Source organism: Tiliqua scincoides, chromosome 11, assembly GCF_035046505.1.
Source record: "Tiliqua scincoides isolate rTilSci1 chromosome 11, rTilSci1.hap2, whole genome shotgun sequence".
NCBI classification, from domain to species: domain Eukaryota; kingdom Metazoa; phylum Chordata; class Lepidosauria; order Squamata; family Scincidae; genus Tiliqua; species Tiliqua scincoides.
In genome coordinates this window covers 7,367,040-7,384,831 of record NC_089831.1, presented here as the reverse complement: position 1 = coordinate 7,384,831, position 17,792 = coordinate 7,367,040, and positions in this window count along the sequence as shown.

Genomic DNA, 17,792 nt, shown 5'->3' with positions numbered 1-17,792 from the left:
AAACACAAATCCACAATACCTTGAGCATACAGTAACACATAACATAACACAAATAAGAAAAGCACAAATTAAAATTATATATATACAATAGATATAATATAATATAATATTATCTTCTGGAAAGTATTAATAATTAAATAACTGATACAGAGGTAATTATTAAATAATTGACACAGAGATTAAAAAATTTCTGGCTGAGAATAAGATACAGAATTGACAAGATTGATAGAGAGAGGAATAAAAAAGTTTTAAAACAGTGTAAGAAAGTGTTTTAGAAATAAGTAAAACCATTTGAGATATAAGATACTAATTAATATGTTTAATGATTATTGAATAATATGATGCAATTGTGTTCTGATGGCAGAATTGGGGGGGGGGGGTTATGTGAACATGAGGAGGCACAGGCAGCTGTTGAAATTGAAGGGCCCCTCTCCACACTCACTATCATTCTGTAAAAGATCCTACTTATAACAGCTACAAACTTTCTAGAATCTGATCCTGTAACATTTTGGGCAAACATTTTGGCAGGAGGGTCACATCGCCTCTATGACAAGGAGCTGGGAATAAAAAATTAATTTACATTTCAAATTTGAATAAATTTACATAAATGAATATATTAGAGACAGAACTTGAAGGAATGAATGAATTTTTCTAAACTTATTTATAATACACATGAGAACTATAATACAAGCAGTTAGAACCACATGAGAACTATGAATTGTTTGCTACACACACCTCTTGCACAGTGAAAACATACAGACCAAGCCAGAAATACATGGAGACATAAGTTGTTCATGGGGGGGGGGGGGGCGATTTAAAATAATGCCCAGGGAAAAGCAGAAAACACATGGAGACTATAAAAGACTGTACTCTAACTCAGCCAGCAACTCAGACCTGACCTTTGTGAGTCAGTGCCAGCTCCAACAGTCTCCAATGGGCTAGAGGCTCATTGGAGACTGGGGGCTCCCTGTGGCAGTTGCCAAGGGCTGCAAATGGCCCCTGGGCCAGGTTTTGCCCACCCTAAGCAAGGCATGCAGAAAGGTATCCTTCTTCCACTCTCCTTCAATTCAGCTTTCTACCTCTGAACCTGGACAATCCAATCATTGTGACTGGTAACCAGTCATGGATTTGTCCTCCGACAATATGCTTAATCCCCATTTAAATCCAGCCATCACCAACTGTTACAGTGAATTCCATACATTAAACTCACTCATGCCTCCAATCCTACGAAATCCATACTTAGGAGTAATCTTTACTTACTTAATCTAATCCTTACTTAAGAATAAGTACCACTTTGAGTAAGTGCCAGTTTTGAGCAAACCACAAATGGAAGTGGGCTGTGTAGTCCAAACAGTGCAATCCTATGCATGTTTACTCAGGTGTAAGTCTCTTTGTTCAATTGGGCTTAATCCCAGGAAAGTGGGTATAGGCGTAGGTAGTTCCCTCCGTCATGGCCCCCAACCCTGCAGTCTGCAATATGGGGATAAAAAGATTGAACTACCCTGTAGGGTTGATGGAAGCACTCCTGATGCAAGCGAGGAAGCCGTCTGAACACACTGTGGAAGGATACAAATGGTAGAATAAACACTTTCTGGGTGACCTTGGGCAGTCACTATCTCACAGGATGGTTGTGAGGACAACAACCTACCTCACAGGGTTGTTGTGAGGGCAAAAGGAAGCATGTATACCACCCTGAGCTCCTTGGAAGGAGAGTAGTATAAAAATGTGAAAAATAAATAGTACATTCAGTGATTGTCTCCGACGGATTGATATATATCCAATTCTAAAACAAACAAAATCCTTCCCACTGCTGAATTACAGCCCAATCCTACGCATGTCTACTCAGAAGTAAGTCCCATTAGTGTCAGTGGGGCTTACTCCCAGGAAAGTGTGGATAGGATTGGACTGTTCATTTTCTAGCCAGTTAATAAAGTTTAGGTTGGCTGCCAGACAGGCACCAGCACCTAGAAGGAGAGACCTGCCTGAAGGCAATAGATACAGCCTTAAATTCCAAGGTCTTACTCCTGCCTCCACCCCTCTTTCTCTGGTGCCAGCCTTCTAGATGTCACTTTCTAAATTGTAAGCCTCCCAGGGCAGGGACCTGTCTCATTACAGTCTGTAATGCCCGCTGATGGCACTTATAGAAAGAACAAATAAGGGAAGAGGAGATGGTGGTGCATAGTGGCTTAGAAACTGAGTTGTGAATTAAGATTTGCAGCATTTGTGTCTCATCTCCAGTGGTGGCTGGGGAGGTTTGCAGGGGGTGGGGGTCAGTGCCATCCAACCACCTCCTGCACCTGCTGTAGAGAGAACTGCAGGTAAGCCAACAATGGTAGGGGAGGGAAATGGCACTGGGCAAAAGAGAGCCCTGGCTGCCTCTGCTTCCCATTTCATCAGTGGATGTAAAGCTTGACAGCAAACAGACAAGCAGCAACCTGACAACTCTTATTAAAAGGGACATGTTTTAAAAAGGCCTGAGTAATATCTGTACTCCTGACTCAAATCCTAATTTTCTGATCAATGCAGGACTCTTAGCCAGGGCTCTCACCTGCAATCCTTTGCAATTCACAAAGTCTCAAACTGCCCTGCTGGGTAGAAACAACAGCCAGACTGATGATCTCATGAGGTCGCTTTAAGCAAGCCCTTCCCTTTCAGTGCTGTCATATAATGTTTGCTCAGAAGTAAATCCCACTATAGCCAATTAGACTTACTCCCAGGTGAGCATGCATAGGATCGCAGCCTCCATCTTCTCCATTTGCAGGGCTGCAGTAAGGATAACCAGACAATTCATGGGAAATTTATTGGTTTTTCCTTTTGTATTGCACACTCAAAGCATTATGTTAAAATATAATAAATACTTTAAATACAGGACACAGCCAAATCCTATGCATGTTACATAATCAGTCCTACTGAGTTCAATGGGAGCTGTTCCCAGGGGAGAAGGCAAAGGATTGCAGCCTTCACTGCTTAAACAAACTACAAAGATAACACCAAAAAAATGCAGAGAAAGACTGTATGTGACTCTTGTTCTTCCTGGACTGGAGTTGCTCTTGTTTCAGTAGGAATGGGGAACCTATGCAAAATGACTCCTTGCTAATTCTGTCCCAGGTAATACATTTAATAGCCTGGGTCCCTTTTTGGGAGAAGGGCGGGATAAAAATAAAGTTTTATTATTATTTTTATTATTATTTTTATTATTATTATTTTGCAGCCCCCCCCCCCTTTGGCTTTGCCCTTCATCAGCCTCTGCAGTGTTGCAAGGGATTCTGGGGCACACCTCTTGGTGCACATGCTGCTTCATTGTTGCAAGCTGTTGAATGAGTCCCAGTAGCTCACCCTTTCACAGCGCACTAATCTGCAGCAATTAGCAAGTGATCAGAATTAGTTCCATGCCCTGAAAACTTCCCTGCTGATTTCTGCATATCAAAGCACCCTGGGTGGGTTTTGTGGTTTGATTTTAAATCTCATATCTGACTTCTGCCAGGGGCTTCCAGTAGTCTTTCATCCAAGGCACTGAGTGGATCTAGGCCCATTTACCTTTGTAGTGCCTTTTCACTGGGACCATATCAAAGCACTCTTAAAGGCTCAGGAACAGGCCCATCTTGTTTTCAATCTGGCTGGTTGGCAGCTGTAGTCATTAATGCCTGCCCCTAAAAATTCGGTCTCTTCCAGATTGGAGACTGCAATATCAAACAGGCCCACTGAAGAGAGGGACACTTGCCTGTACTTCCAAATAAACATGCACTGGATTGCACTGTGAATGGCCACTGAGGATACAGGGGAAGTGGAAGCCGATAAGCAGCTTGACCCAGAACCAGTGTTGTGCGGTAAGCTCCCAGGCTGGGTGGCAGACCCAGAAGTATGGTGTGTGACGTGATGGCATCACTTCACAAGGCATTCAGGGGGCTACACGGGTGTCTGCGCAATCATAGGGAAGACTAAGCAGTCCTTGGCACAAACTCTAGTCTCTTGGAGAGACTGGAGCTTGAAGCAATGACAGCTCAGCCTCTGCAGTGATCACGCTACCACTTGGAAACCAGGAGAACATGCGCAATCGCAGGGGAGCCGACTGAGCACACACTCCAGCCAGTATCTGAGTGGTTGTGCAATCCCTAGGGAGGCTGAGCTGTGCTGCCACAAGCTCCCTGTATGTGAGGCTGTTTTAATTGGAGGCGCCTGAGGCTCTGGGGCTGTTTTCATTGGAGCAGGGGAGGATCTGGCTCCCCTGACTGCAGGTCCCTGCCCAGAACTTTGCCTGATGCCACCTCTGCATCTTCATTCACATGGTCCCCATTAGGGATGCGCTGAGACATTCTGTACTGGTGTGGCGCAGAATGTCATATGACCCAGAAGTGATGTAACGCCTCCAGGTCACTGGGCTTCCAAAGGTGACCAGAACCTTGTGCTTGGTCATGTCTGGAGCCTTTCTGAAGCCTGCAGAAGCTCCACATGGTCTCTGTGGCCTCAGAAAGGCTTCTGGACATCACTGGAGAATACCTCTGGTTGCATCTGGGAGGTCAGGTCCAGGTGATCCGGGAGCTCAGGTGAGGCTCTGCTTCACCTGCCTCCAATGACCGCACGTCCATGGTCCCCATCAATCAAACCGGAAGTCCCGCACTTCCATGTTTGAAGAAACAGTGAAAGGAACAAGGTAAGGATGCAGATGGTCCACTTTCCGCTTGCTTTTAGCAGGTGGAAAGTGGATCAGTGCAGACTGCATCCAAGGCAGTGGCAGACCTCAGGTTAGTTGCACCCAGAATCCGTTGCTGTGCACCCCCGGCAGTGAACCACTGATGCAACTTGCAACACCCACCCTTATGAATGGGGCCACTCTGCTTGTGCTATCAGGTTTTTTTTCCCCCCCCCCTTGGGATATATAGGAAGCCAGAGTACCTTCATTAATATTTGCAAGCCCTGTCATTGGGAACAGGAGTTCACCTGGGTCTTCCAGACCCCATTACTGTGAATTTTTAGCATCTACTGAGCAGCAGGAATAGAACAAAGGGTTAAACAGGGGATTGCTGTACCTATAAAAGAGGAGAGGGGAAGCCCTGCTTGAAATGAGGACATCTCCTGTTGCTTTGAAGAATGGGAAATTTAACAGTTCACACCTGGACTTGCAAAGATAAATGGGGATTAGAAACCCAAATCCTCTTGAAGAGATCTGCCACCTTCATCCTAACCTAATCCCCTGGCTAACAGCAGGGAATTCTCACCACAAAATTAATTAGGTTGGGTTCTTGAAGACAGCACTCTTGACTCTACATCCATCTGGCCTCCTCCAGGGAACTGGTGCGCTTAAACATCTCATTATTTGCAAGCAGAATTATGACTCACCTTCTTCCCTTGGCCTCTCATTCCTGGATTAGCTGCTTTGTGCCCTCGTCCTGACCCTCATAGGCATACAAACAGGGCTATCTGCAAATTGCTCAAGATCTTAGGTTTGTTTCTGCAATGCCTGCCCAAGAACAAGAGGATGCAGTCAATGAAACATAGACGCAGCCATGGTGTAGTGGTTCAGGAGCTGGACTCAGCCCTGGAAGACCCAGGTTCAAATTCCAACTCAGCTTTGAAACTTCTTGGATTATCTTGGGCCAGTCACCATCTCTCAGTCTCACATACCTCAAAGGGCTGTTGTGAGGCCAAAAGGAAGGGAGGACCCATGTATGCCCATCTCTGTCTCTCCAGCATGTCCACCTGAGATCCTTGGAGGAAGGGCGATATAAAAATGTTGTAAATAAATAAATGACACTATTCTGGTTTGGGATCCCATTTATAAAGGTGGGTCATAATTGCCCACAACCTAAACAGCAGATCTACTCTAATCATAAAACAGAGGATGACTAAAGTGCAAGAGAATCTTGCCAGTGGAATCTAAAGTGCAAGAGAATCACCTGATGCAGGAGAGAGAACTCCCCCCCCCAGCTTATTGAGCTTACTTACAATTTTGAAGAGTGGGGGAGGAGATGCCCTCAGGGAACCCCACCCACCCATGCACCCCACTTTCCCAGGCCTTTTACATAGCAAAGCCTTTTTTTCAAGCCATTGTTCCAGCCCCATGTCTCCCATAAGGCAGTAGGATCCCCAGCTCTCCAAGGACTTGAAAAGGGTCACTGGGTCAACACAACAAGGACCAGCCCCTCAAGGTTGCTCGCATTGGAAGTCTTGACCATCAGACAGAATGAGAATTGGACTGGCAGTGTGGCTCTTCCTGACTTCTACTTCTGTGGCAATTTAATCAGGAATCCCGATTGGGGCACATGAAATTAACCATTGCTCTGGCCGTCATCCATAAAGTCCATTGCGTTTTCAAAAGCTACTGAAAAAGTTTTTATAACCTTCCTTTCCTTGTCAGCTCTTAATACTAGCTGAGTTGTACAGACCCTCCCTTCGAAAGCAAAATAATAACATGCTCTGTCTCTCTCTCTCTCTCAGCAATCCTGATCTACACCCACCTCCCAGTCTGGATTGTGCAAGTGCATTAAGAAGTGTGGGGTTTGTTTGTTTGACATGAACATTGAAAGTTCACGTCAGTCACAGTCACGTGAAGAAGTGACATTTCCTAGACTTTGCCAAACTTCCCCTTAACTAATTATCATTTTTCACTCTCCATTGTTATCCAAGTCATCACCAGGACTTAAAAAATATTTATGTGCCACATTTCAATAAAAGAAGTTTACAAAGCAATTACCAGCACTTATGTGTAAACCGTAAGTCTGTTCTATTCTGGATCTCATTTTGGTTGCCCTACTACATATCCTCTCATGAAAGCCAAACTATCTTGTTTCATACACAGCCAAATTGTGTTGACACTAGAACAGTTTTTACTGTGAGCAATTCACGTAGTCACTTGAGGCAGCAGGTTGATAGGGGACGCCCACCACTGTCCCTGCAACACGTCCACTTTTTCTCCTTCCACTCAAAGGAAGAGAGAGATGGAGGCAGAGTGGAAGCATGAAGAGTGGTGGCCTAGAGTGGCCATTTTCTAGCCCACCACTCTCCTCCACATTTTCAAACCACAGTGTGGGAGGAGCAGAGGCCAGCACATCCCCAGGTAAGGAGAGGGAACGGCATTCGGTATGCCGCCTCACACATTGGGAGGTTTTTGAACTGGCTCACTGGCTAACAACAGCCACTAACAAAATGTTCCTCCCACTTCAGGCTGTGTCTTTCACCAGGGATATAGTTCCACCATGTTAAATCACAGACAGGTTGTTACCTTGAGCTAGGATTATACAGTAAACATATACATGAAGCTGCCTTCTGCCAAGTCAGACCATTGATCCATTTAATTTTTATGTTTATTTTTCATGTTTTTCTACCACTCTTCCTCCAAGGATCTCAGGGAGGTGTACATGGTTCCTTCCCTTCTTTTGTCCTGTAAAGTAGGGTGAGGCTGAGAGATGCTGACTGGCCCAAGGTCACCCAGGAAGCTTTGTGAATGAGCAGAGATTTGAACCTGGATCTTCCAGGTCTCAGTCCAACATCAGGACCGCTATACCATTTCAGCAACCAGCACCTCTCAACCTTGTGCCTGTTTCACCCTTTTTACTGGCTACCCTGGAAACGAACTGGGAAAGGTGGTTTTTGCTGCATCAGCAACCTGAACTGTTTACCAGCAACCGGTAAACAGGGGACCAGTCAGCCCCTTAACTGACTGGTAAACAGGGGACCTCACTTTGAGCTACCTCTTTGGTTTCTGGTTCAGGGACTCAGTTGGTCCTCACACCCAGTACCACAAGTGAAACTCACAGGTTATAAAAACTGGGGCCATGCACTCTGCAAACACTCGGACACAAAGAGGGATATGGAGCGGAGGCTAGAGTGGTGGGTATCACTCTCCTGCCATCTGACTCTTTCTTTCAAGGAGGGCCAGGGGAGGAGGAGCAACAAGCCTCTTCTGGTCCACTGCCTGAGGCAACTGTCTCAGTTCACCTCATGGATGGACCGGACTTGGGCAAGCTTTGAACTAGGAAACTGTTGTGTAGTGTATTCTCTTGGCCCTTACTCAGCAGCTCTTCCCTCAATTGAATGTTGGGAGAGTTAGAACAGACAAGAGAAAATATTTCTTTACTCAGCGTGTGGTTGGTCTGTGGAACTCCTTGCCACAGGTTGTGGTGATAGCATCTGGCCTGGACGCCTTTAAAAGGGGATTGGACAAGTTTCTGGAGGAAAATTCCATTATGGGGTACAAGCCGTGATGTGTATGTGCAACCTCCTGATTTTAGAAATGAGCTGTGTCAGAAGGCCAGATGCAAGGGAGGGCACCAGGATGAGGTCTCTTGTTATCTGGTGTGCTCCCTGGGGCATTTGGTGGGCCACCGTGAGATACAGGAAGCTGGACTAGATGGGCCTATGGCCTGATCCAGTGGGCCTGTTCTTATGTTCTTAACTACAATTCCCAGGAAGCCTTGCAGGTCTCTTGTTATCTGGTGTGCTCTCTGGGGCATTTGGTGGGCTGCTGTGAGATACAGGAAGCTGGACTAGATGGGCCTACGGCCTGACCCAGTGGGGCTGTTCTTATGTTCTAACTACAATTCCCAGGAAGCCTTGCATGTCTCTTGTTATCTGGTGTGCTCCTTGGGGCATTTGGTGGGCCACTGTGAGATACAGGAAGCTGGACTAGATGGGCCTATGGCCTGATCCAGTGGGCCTGTTCTTATGTTCTTATAATTCCATGCAGCCCGATACAACACTGTTGTTGCCTGGCATGGGTCAGTCCAAGGGTTAGAGAGATTAACTGATAGCTGCTCCCCACCACCACCCACAATGACCTCTCCAACTACTTACGAAACTGCCATGACTGAAACAGGGACGTGCAGAGAAGGCGAGGGGATTAGCCTGCCAAGAAGATGTAAACAAGAGCAAAAGCAAACAAGAAACAGTTGCTGGGCAGGCATAGGGAAAAGTGTTTCATCCCCACAGGTATTGTTTCCTGAACACCTTATGGATTAAAAGCCTCTCATACAGGTGTGATCCACCTATGGGCCATGCCAACCTAGGGTTGCCAACCTCTGACTGAAACTATTCCAGGGGGTAAAAAAAAAAAAATTCCCAACATGATGTCATGTCATTAGCCCTGTTAAAATCTCCAGAATTGCTTTCAGCGTTCCTTCTCCTGGAGACTGGTGCCGATTCCTGGAGACTCCAGGCCAAAGGGTATGTTTTGCATGCAAAAATATCAGGTTGAATCCTTGGCATCTCCAGGGAGGAGAAAAATTCCTGACTGAAACCTGGATAGCAGGTACCAGTCTGAACAACACTGCCCCCAAGATAGCGCAACAGCCTGACTCAGTAAGAACGACATATCTTTAGCTGGTCCTAGAAGGTGGGCAACCCCTTGCCCACTCTCTTGACATCCTAGAGAGGCTTGTCCCCTTCATTACAATGGGGCTGGACCTGTATCCCTTGCCCTGGGGCACAGGGTGGAGAGGGCTTGCATTTTAATACAGCTAGCACCAGCCAGCTTCTTTGGGCATGAAAGAGGGTGAGGTGCGGAAAAGGTACCCCCTTTGCAAGATCTCTTGCAAAGCTAATCTCAGCCCCTAACTTATATTTATTTTACAAATTTAATATAAGGGACTCCGGAGGGTGGGGTTTGTTTGTGAGGCCTCCCAACCTTTATTATTATTTAAAAGTATTTGTATACTACTTTTCAACAACAGAGTTCACAAAAGTTTGGTTTACACAGCAAAAGTAATGAAAAGATGATGGTCCTATCCTATCCCAAGATCAAAAGAGACACCAGGAAAGAAGCCTTCAAAGGGTCACTGTGCTGGGATTAATAGAGACAGTTGCTCTTCCCCAGAAACTGTCAGTTTCTTTACCACAGCAAGAGTACAAATAACCTGTAAGTATTATCCCCATATTACAGATAGGAAAGACCGAGAGGGAGTGGACTGACTTAGGCCATGCACTGAGTTTGTAGCACTGAGTTCGTAGCAAAGGTAGAGTCAAACTGAGGACCTTCCAGTTTACCTCTCAGTCTCTTATCCTATGAACTTGCAGATCTAGAATCCATTCACCTGTTCAAAACACCACAATCTGATTCAGTGCTTTACAGTGTTTGTACTGGAAATGACTGGACCCACAACTGAAAATTATGTTGCTTTTGCTTTTCTCCTGGGTCCATCTCTATACTTTGCTGTCAGTCCTTTAAGACATCAGTTACACATAATTCAAAACTACTGGCCCTGAACCCAGGGGACAGAGCAGGCTTATAAGTTTAAACTTTAGAGGGGAAAAAAATCCCCTGCTTACTTCTGCCAAAGACTTACTTCAAGGCCTTGGGTAAGACACCAAGCCCTTAAGGGGGTGTACATGGTTTCAACCAGGTTGTGCTCCTTGACAGAAGAAGAATGGGCTGAAAATATAACAAACCAACCAACCTCAATTCCTCATCTGTAAAATGGGAAGGTGAATGACCAGTGTCATAGGGCAGGCATGATAAGTTTCAAATAAAGGTGGTCTGTATATATTTGGAGGGGGGGCCTATGTGCTTCAACCAGTGCTGGGAAGAGAACAGAATAACTGCAGGTCTTTAAATCCCCAAAGAGGTGACTGAGCCATTATTGTCTCACCGGCTTTTCCCCAGAAGCCAACCCAGATCCTGTCTAGCACCCAGGGAGGCTAATCTACATGGAGCCTGCTTAATTTCTCCTGTACTCCATTTTAGAGCTGTTGCAACCTGCAGTCTTCAACTTGGCAAACCTACACTTATTCATTTACCTATCTTGGTAGCCGGAAGCCGTCTCAGATGTTCCAGCTGCCCCTCTTTTCACAAATTCTTTATAAGGTATATTTTAAAATGCTAATTTTATTTTGGTCCTATGGGGTTCGCCCATCCCCCTGGTCCAGGCTCCTGGTGAATGGCAGGCAGCCCAACTGCAAGCCAAAACACAACAGGCCTCCTGTTGAAGGAGCCCCTGAAGGAAAGAGGGGAGGCAGACAGACAGATAAGGAAGATAAAAGGTGCCGGGAGGAGGACGTGCTGGAATTCACCTGCTCTCCTCCTCTTGCCAGTACTGACAGCCTGGAATCAGCCTTAGGCAGAAGAGGCCAAGGAAGCAGGGGGTGTGTGTGGTGCACACACCCCCTTGCAAGGCAATAAACTGAAGGGTCATGGAGGGGAAGACTGGGGTCGAGACACGGAGTCTCCCTACACAGAGCAGGAATTGTGTTATTTTCAATTGCAGCTGTCTACAGAGCTTGTCTACTTGCGACCTTGTTTTCCTTTCTCTATATCTGCATGCATCTGCAAAGCGAGAATTACACTATTTCACATTTTTATACCCCCCTCCCTCCAGTGAGCTCAGGGTGGGATACATGGCCCCTACTTCTGTCCTCACAACAACCCTGTGAGGTAGGCGAAGCTGAGGCTGAGAGATAGCAGCTGGCCAAAGCTCACCCAGAAAGCTTCATGGCTGAGTGGGGATCTGAACCTGGATCTTCCAGGTCTAAGTCCAACTCCAAAACTATTACACCATAATGGCTCACAGGGCATTTCTTGAGCTGCAGTCCGAAGCACTGAGCAACATGATTCTGAGCAGGGCTTCCAACCTCTTTTTGCCATTATCCCCACCAGAGGCGGCAGCTTTGCACAGAGATGGCTTCTCTCTGCATCCACCTACTCCAGGTCAATTTTGAAAGGCTGGGCAGCTACACAAACGCATCTTGCCCACCAAGATAATCCTGCACAGCCTCTACTCACTGTCTGGCCCCACAGCTCCTAAGGCTGGCCCTGCTCACAGGGTTGTTGGGAAGACACGGGAAAAGAGTGGGCAGCGGGAAAAGAGGGGAAAAGAGGGAAAAGACAGGGTCTTTTCCCTGTAGCGGGAAAAGAGGTGGGCAGATTTGGTCCCAGGATGGGAGACGAGATCATTGGTGAGTCCCCAGTCTCATACTTTATTTATTTATTTATTGAGGTCATGGCACAAAAAAGGTTGAAGATCACTGGTCTACACTACCTCGCAGGGGTGTCATAATGACAGGGGAAGAGGGGATTACTACTCATGAAGGAAGGGCAAATAGCTCAGTGGTTGAGTCCCTGCTCTGGATGCAGAAATTTCCTTGCTTCAGCCCCTGGGAGTCCCTCCAGTTAGGGCTGTCTGAACCCTGGACAGCCTTTGCCAGTCAGCATTGACAATATTGACCTAAATGGACCTAGGACCAGACTCGGAATAAGGCAAAAACCCAAGACAAAAACCAAAGGAACACACACACCCCCTTACAAAGGTCACATGCTGTAGCATTTTTTTTAACTCCTGCTGATAAAGTTTTTTAAAAACTGTTTTAGATATGAAAGTCTGAATTTGCTCCTCTCACTATGTGAAAAATGGATCAAGACACAGAAGACCATATTCAGGGTTTCAAGGGTCAATATTCAATAGGTTTTATGCCTATTGGACTAATGATCCTTTCTGCAACGTATATAGAAATCTTTGTATCGTAAACAATAAAAATTATATTGAATTAATTCTGGATAGTTGTGGGGGGCGTGCATGTGCGTGTGAGTGAGAATGGCAAGATTCACAAGGTAAAAGGATGAGCTTGCAGGGCAATTCATATTTTCATGCTAAAATTTCAAAGCATTTTTGGCCCCCGTAGATGAGGCTGGCTTTTAGGGACTTGTTGGCCACTACATTACATCTTTTTTTATGATCTTAATAAAAAAAAAATCAAAGATGTAAATACAAGCATAAAAGAAGATTAAAAGGCACTGGATGTTTTTTCCAAGTGCTGAAGGGATGTGCACATCTATACACTTGCCTCCAGGACAAAAGGGGCTGTCTTATTTCCTACTTCACTTGCAAAACAGGGCCAAGGGCTAAGTTGAAAAGCAGCACATGGGTAAGAGAGGCATTCTTAGTCCTGCCTTCTCCTTCCTCCTGGTTCATTAAAACATTCCCCATTAGCACCTCAGAGAAGGAGATCAGAGGCAACCCAGGGTGGGGCCTGGAAACCCAGCCAGTAAATACCATCTACCCTGAAGGACAATCACCACCTCTGAGCAAGCCTGTGGCAGCAAACACAACAGAGTCTTATTGTAACCCAAAGACTGGCTAATTTAGTTCTTCTGAAGGAGGAAGCTCCTTCCATCAAAGGCCCCTTTCAATTGTCCAGGTGCAGGTGATGGAGCAGCCTCAAACAAAGCCAAAACAGGGGTAGGGGGCACTGGTGGTGGGACCTCCCACCTGCACCTGGGCCAAGGATCAGAGAGAGACCGAATAAATGAGAGTACAGTTGCTTCCAGATATATTTATTACCTGCCCTCTCACCGCACCTTCAGGTTTGCTCCTTCACTGAATTGATGCTTTAAGGGCAGTGGGAGAACCAGAAAATAATATAGTAGGGGACACAGAAGGGGCAAAGTGCATCTGGAGAGGGGCAAACGTTGTCCCACGTGAGGTTTCTGGAAGAGAAATGATGGTATACTTTGCATTAATGGTCCCATTAGAAACATTTTTCTAACCAGTAAGTCCTATTGATAGAGGTGGGAGAAGACAGTGATCACAAAATAAAAAAACATAACACTGCTTTGTGCGCTTCTCATTTTTGTAAACATACAAAAACAATCAAAATTTGTGAAAAAATAAAACAGACTCATTTGGTTTTTATTTAATGGGGGAAGCATGGGTTATGCCTGTGGCTGCATCTGCTGACACTATACCACCGATATCCCCTACCTAATACATGTTTAAGTTATTATAATTTTTAACTATAATGTAAATTTTGAATTAAAACCCATAACACTGCTTTCTGCACTTCTAACTTTGGAAAATACTGGAATCCACAAAAAAAAAAAAAAAACCCATTGTGGGAAAAAACCATTATAGTGGAAATGGAAAAGGTGCAAAAGAGAGCGACTAAGATTATTATGGGGCTGGGGCACCTTCCTTATGAGGAAAGGCTACGGCATTTGGGCCTCTCCAGCCTAGAAAAGAGACGCCTGAGGGGGGACATGATTGAGACATACAAAATTATGCAGGGGATGGACAGAGTGGATAGTGAGATGCTCTTTACACTCTCACATAACACCAGAACCAGGGGACATCCACTAAAATTGAATGTTGGGAGAGTTAGAACAGACAAGAGAAAATATTTCTTTACTCAGCGTGTGGTTGTCTGTGGAACTCCTTGCCACAGGATGTGGTGACGGCATCTGGCCTGGACGCCTTTAAAAGGGGATTGGACAAGTTTCTGAGTTTAAGAGAGCATCTTTCCTTCAAGGAACCAGAGGGGTCCAACAACCGGGATTGGTGGTGAATGCGCAAATTGTTTGGGATGCTTGTTGTCATTGTCCCCTTATGAATACTGGAATGTACATACGAACTATGAAGACACTAGGGAGGTTAAAAGGGGAGCCACAATTCTCAGTACAGATGTGCCAGAGTCATAGCGTCGAGTTTCCGAGTCAAGTCCTGAGTTAGCGACCCAACACACTCATGCTGTTATTTTGCATAGAATTCAAGCACTCCAGCTCAGAAGTCAACGCAGAACGGAGACTTGGGTCCTTCTCCAATCTCATAGCCCCCCCCTTCCTCCATTCCACCAATTCGGGGCAAAGCACCATGCCTCGCTCCCACCAGGAGACCGTCCTGCCCCACTGCTCTGTCCCCTGTATTTTTAGCTCTACCTTTTCAATGGCAGCTGAGCTAGGTGCTACCGCAACCCACCTGAAATTGGCTCGGGACTCACCTAGTGGGTTCTGACACAGTTTGGGTTCCGACACACATACAACATTGTGCCTACCCCTGCTTGTTTGATACCGTCCAATTCAGGCAAGGTGGGGAATGGCTCCCAGCATCCCAGAATCCACTTCTCAAGTAGCCAAGAAGCCAGACTCCAGCAATATGTGGCCCATTCCTCAAATACTGTTGCACCACCTCCTCACGTCCTTTAGAGCAGCGATTTTCAACCAGTGTTCTGTAGCACACTGGTGTGCTGCTAATGGTCTGCAGGCATGCGGAGGGACTTTGGGGGAGTTTGCCGCTGGGGGATGTGAGCCCCGCACCATCAGCATGGTGTGCTTTGTCAATTGTCCAAAAACTTATGGTGTGCCTTGGCAATTTTAACCTTGTCAGTGTGCCGTAAGATGCAACAGGTTGAAAGTGGCTGTTTTAGAGCAACACTTTCTACAGAACATACAAGGAACACACCCAATATTCAGCTGCACTTTTTGCTACATGGGTGACAACCTGGCCTCCGATTTGCAACAGAAAAGCATGGAAAGGACGCTGTACCCATGTTTGGAAGCATAGCTTCATATACTGTGAAGCTCACACCTGGCTTTCCAAGCAGAGTCTGGTTTCTACAAAGCCATATCCCTCTCTGTGAATATACACTTGGCAGAAGATGCTGGCTTTGCCTTCACTTAACTCGCTCATTTAAAAATCCGACACCACAGGCTTAATAGCAAGTTCTTCTCCGCCATGGAAGGCTGGGAATTGTAGTTCTGGAGAAGGATCTCAACACCTTCACCAAATGTGTTTGTAGTATGGATCTATCCTAGTAATTTTCAACCTTTTCCATCTCATTGAGAAGGCACTACAATTGTCAAGGCACACCATCAGTTTTTGGACAATTGATAAGGCACACCTCATTACTGTCAAGGGCCCATATCCCCCAATGGCTCTATTAATAGCTGACCCTCCCTTAATTCCCACAACACACTGTGGACCATTTGCGACACACCTGTGGACCACGGCCCACTGGTTGAAAATTGTTGATCTATCCAATGTCTAAGGACTGAAGACTGGAATGGACGCATCTTGTGTGTGAGCAAGGGAGAGGCCTTGACTGCAGATGTCGCTTCTCAGGGTGAAACTTTCGGGTGAAAGGCCTCAGTATCTGCCTCTCCCTTTGCTTGCGGTCCCTGACTGTGGGGAATGTGCAGGCTGCATTCCAGAGCGCATTGGGCTGGCCGTTTCTGTGGTGACTTCATGGCAGGAATGCTGCTCAGAACAGGAAGCGGGGCGGCACCCAGAATGCCTTTCCAGGCTTTTGGCATGGGCTTTTGTTTGCGGCGCACAAGGGGGAAGGACACCCCTCTTTTGTGTTTCTCCAGGGAGCAACATCTCCCACATCCTCGCTCACTAAGCCCTCACCCCAAAAGCATTCCAGACATGCCAAATGCCGCACACTTTGGGGACGGGGGTGGGAGACACTGGGGGAGATGCATGGCCGGGTCATGCGCCCTTCCTTCCATTCTGAACACAACCCCAGTCAAAGACCAGCAATCAAAAGTGGTGGGCAAATATTTTGGCCCAAGGACTATGGAAACTGTGGAGAGGAGCATAAACACTATGCAACACAAAAATGGTTTAGGTCAAATTTGTTTTCTATCCTCAAAATTGTAATTATCTTAAATTTTTGTGCTATCCATCCTATCGCATTGTATACTGTACAATATTCTACATTGTATCATATAACTGCATAGCATAAATTGTGACTAAACTATTGATTCTATGCCAAAAATAGCAGCATTTTTGAAATCCTCGCACCAAAATATTCGGCTAAACACATATTTGTTCAATTTGTTACACAGTTTAAATGCAGTTCTTATAATTACGTGTAGTCAGTAATCGTAATCTCGACCCCAGTTTTGTTTGTATTCTGTCCCTTTCTGAAAACGAGATGTGCTTATTTCATGCTCCCTTTCTGGTTTAGAGTCAGTTCTTTCAGCCCTGCACTGCTCAGAGGACAGGACCCAGACTTGCGCCTGCTCAATTCAGGCAAGGCAAACAGGTTGGTGTGCACCTTCTTTCATGCGTATGTATTTGGGCAGGCAGAGCCAGCCTAGATGTGCCCAGGAGCAGGGTCTGAGGCCCTTATTGTTAGACCTAGTTGGGGAACAGTTGGGAGGATTTTGCAGGCCAGGTATGGCCCATGGGCCTTACCTGGTACACCTGTGCTTTAGAAGAGGTATTTGCCAGTACTGAATCTGACTCTTTACCCATCTAGCTTAGCAGTCTCTTTTCTATGTTTCAGGCAGGGGTCTCTTCTAACCTTACCTGGTGATACCAGGAAAGCAGGTGCTCTTCCATGCTTTCCACCTCGCTTTTAGGATCCAGCCTGTGGGGGAGAAATAGTGAAGGAGTTCCACCTGTTCAGTTGTACTGCTACAGTACTCAGTGTTGGTCAAAAAAAGTCAGAAGGGTCTTATATTACAGTGGGCCCTCCTTATCCACAGGTTCAGCAGCAACAACAACAACAACAGTATTTATATACCGCTTTTCAACAAAAAGTTCACAAAGCGGTTACAGAGAAAATCAAATATCTAATGGCTCCCTGCCCCAGAAGGGCTCGCAATCTAAAAAGATGCAACACCAGCAGACAGCCACTAGAACAGACAGTGCTGGGGTGAGGTTCAGCACCATAGATGCTGACTCCATGCCACAGAGAGTACCTCCCAGACATGACCAGAAACCACTACTGGTTTGTGCTGGCAATTTCCAGTTGTGTTTGGAAGTCACTGGTGCGAACTGGTAGTGGCTTCTGGTCATGTTGGGAGGCCTTCTGAGGAGGTTGGGAAACTAGCATGACCTCTGGACAGCCAGGCACGGCCTCTAGATGAGTAACTGAATTAACTGAATGAAGCTTTGACTGCCCACTTGGGAGGTAAAGCTGGAAATAAATAAGTAAGTAAGTATTTAAATTTATATATATATATAAATTTAAATATTTAAATATAAATAAATAAAGCATGGGGAGTCATGGAATGGATCCCCATGGACACTGAGGGCCCAATGCACATAATATTTAGGTCAGTAGTTCTCAAACTTCTAGCACAA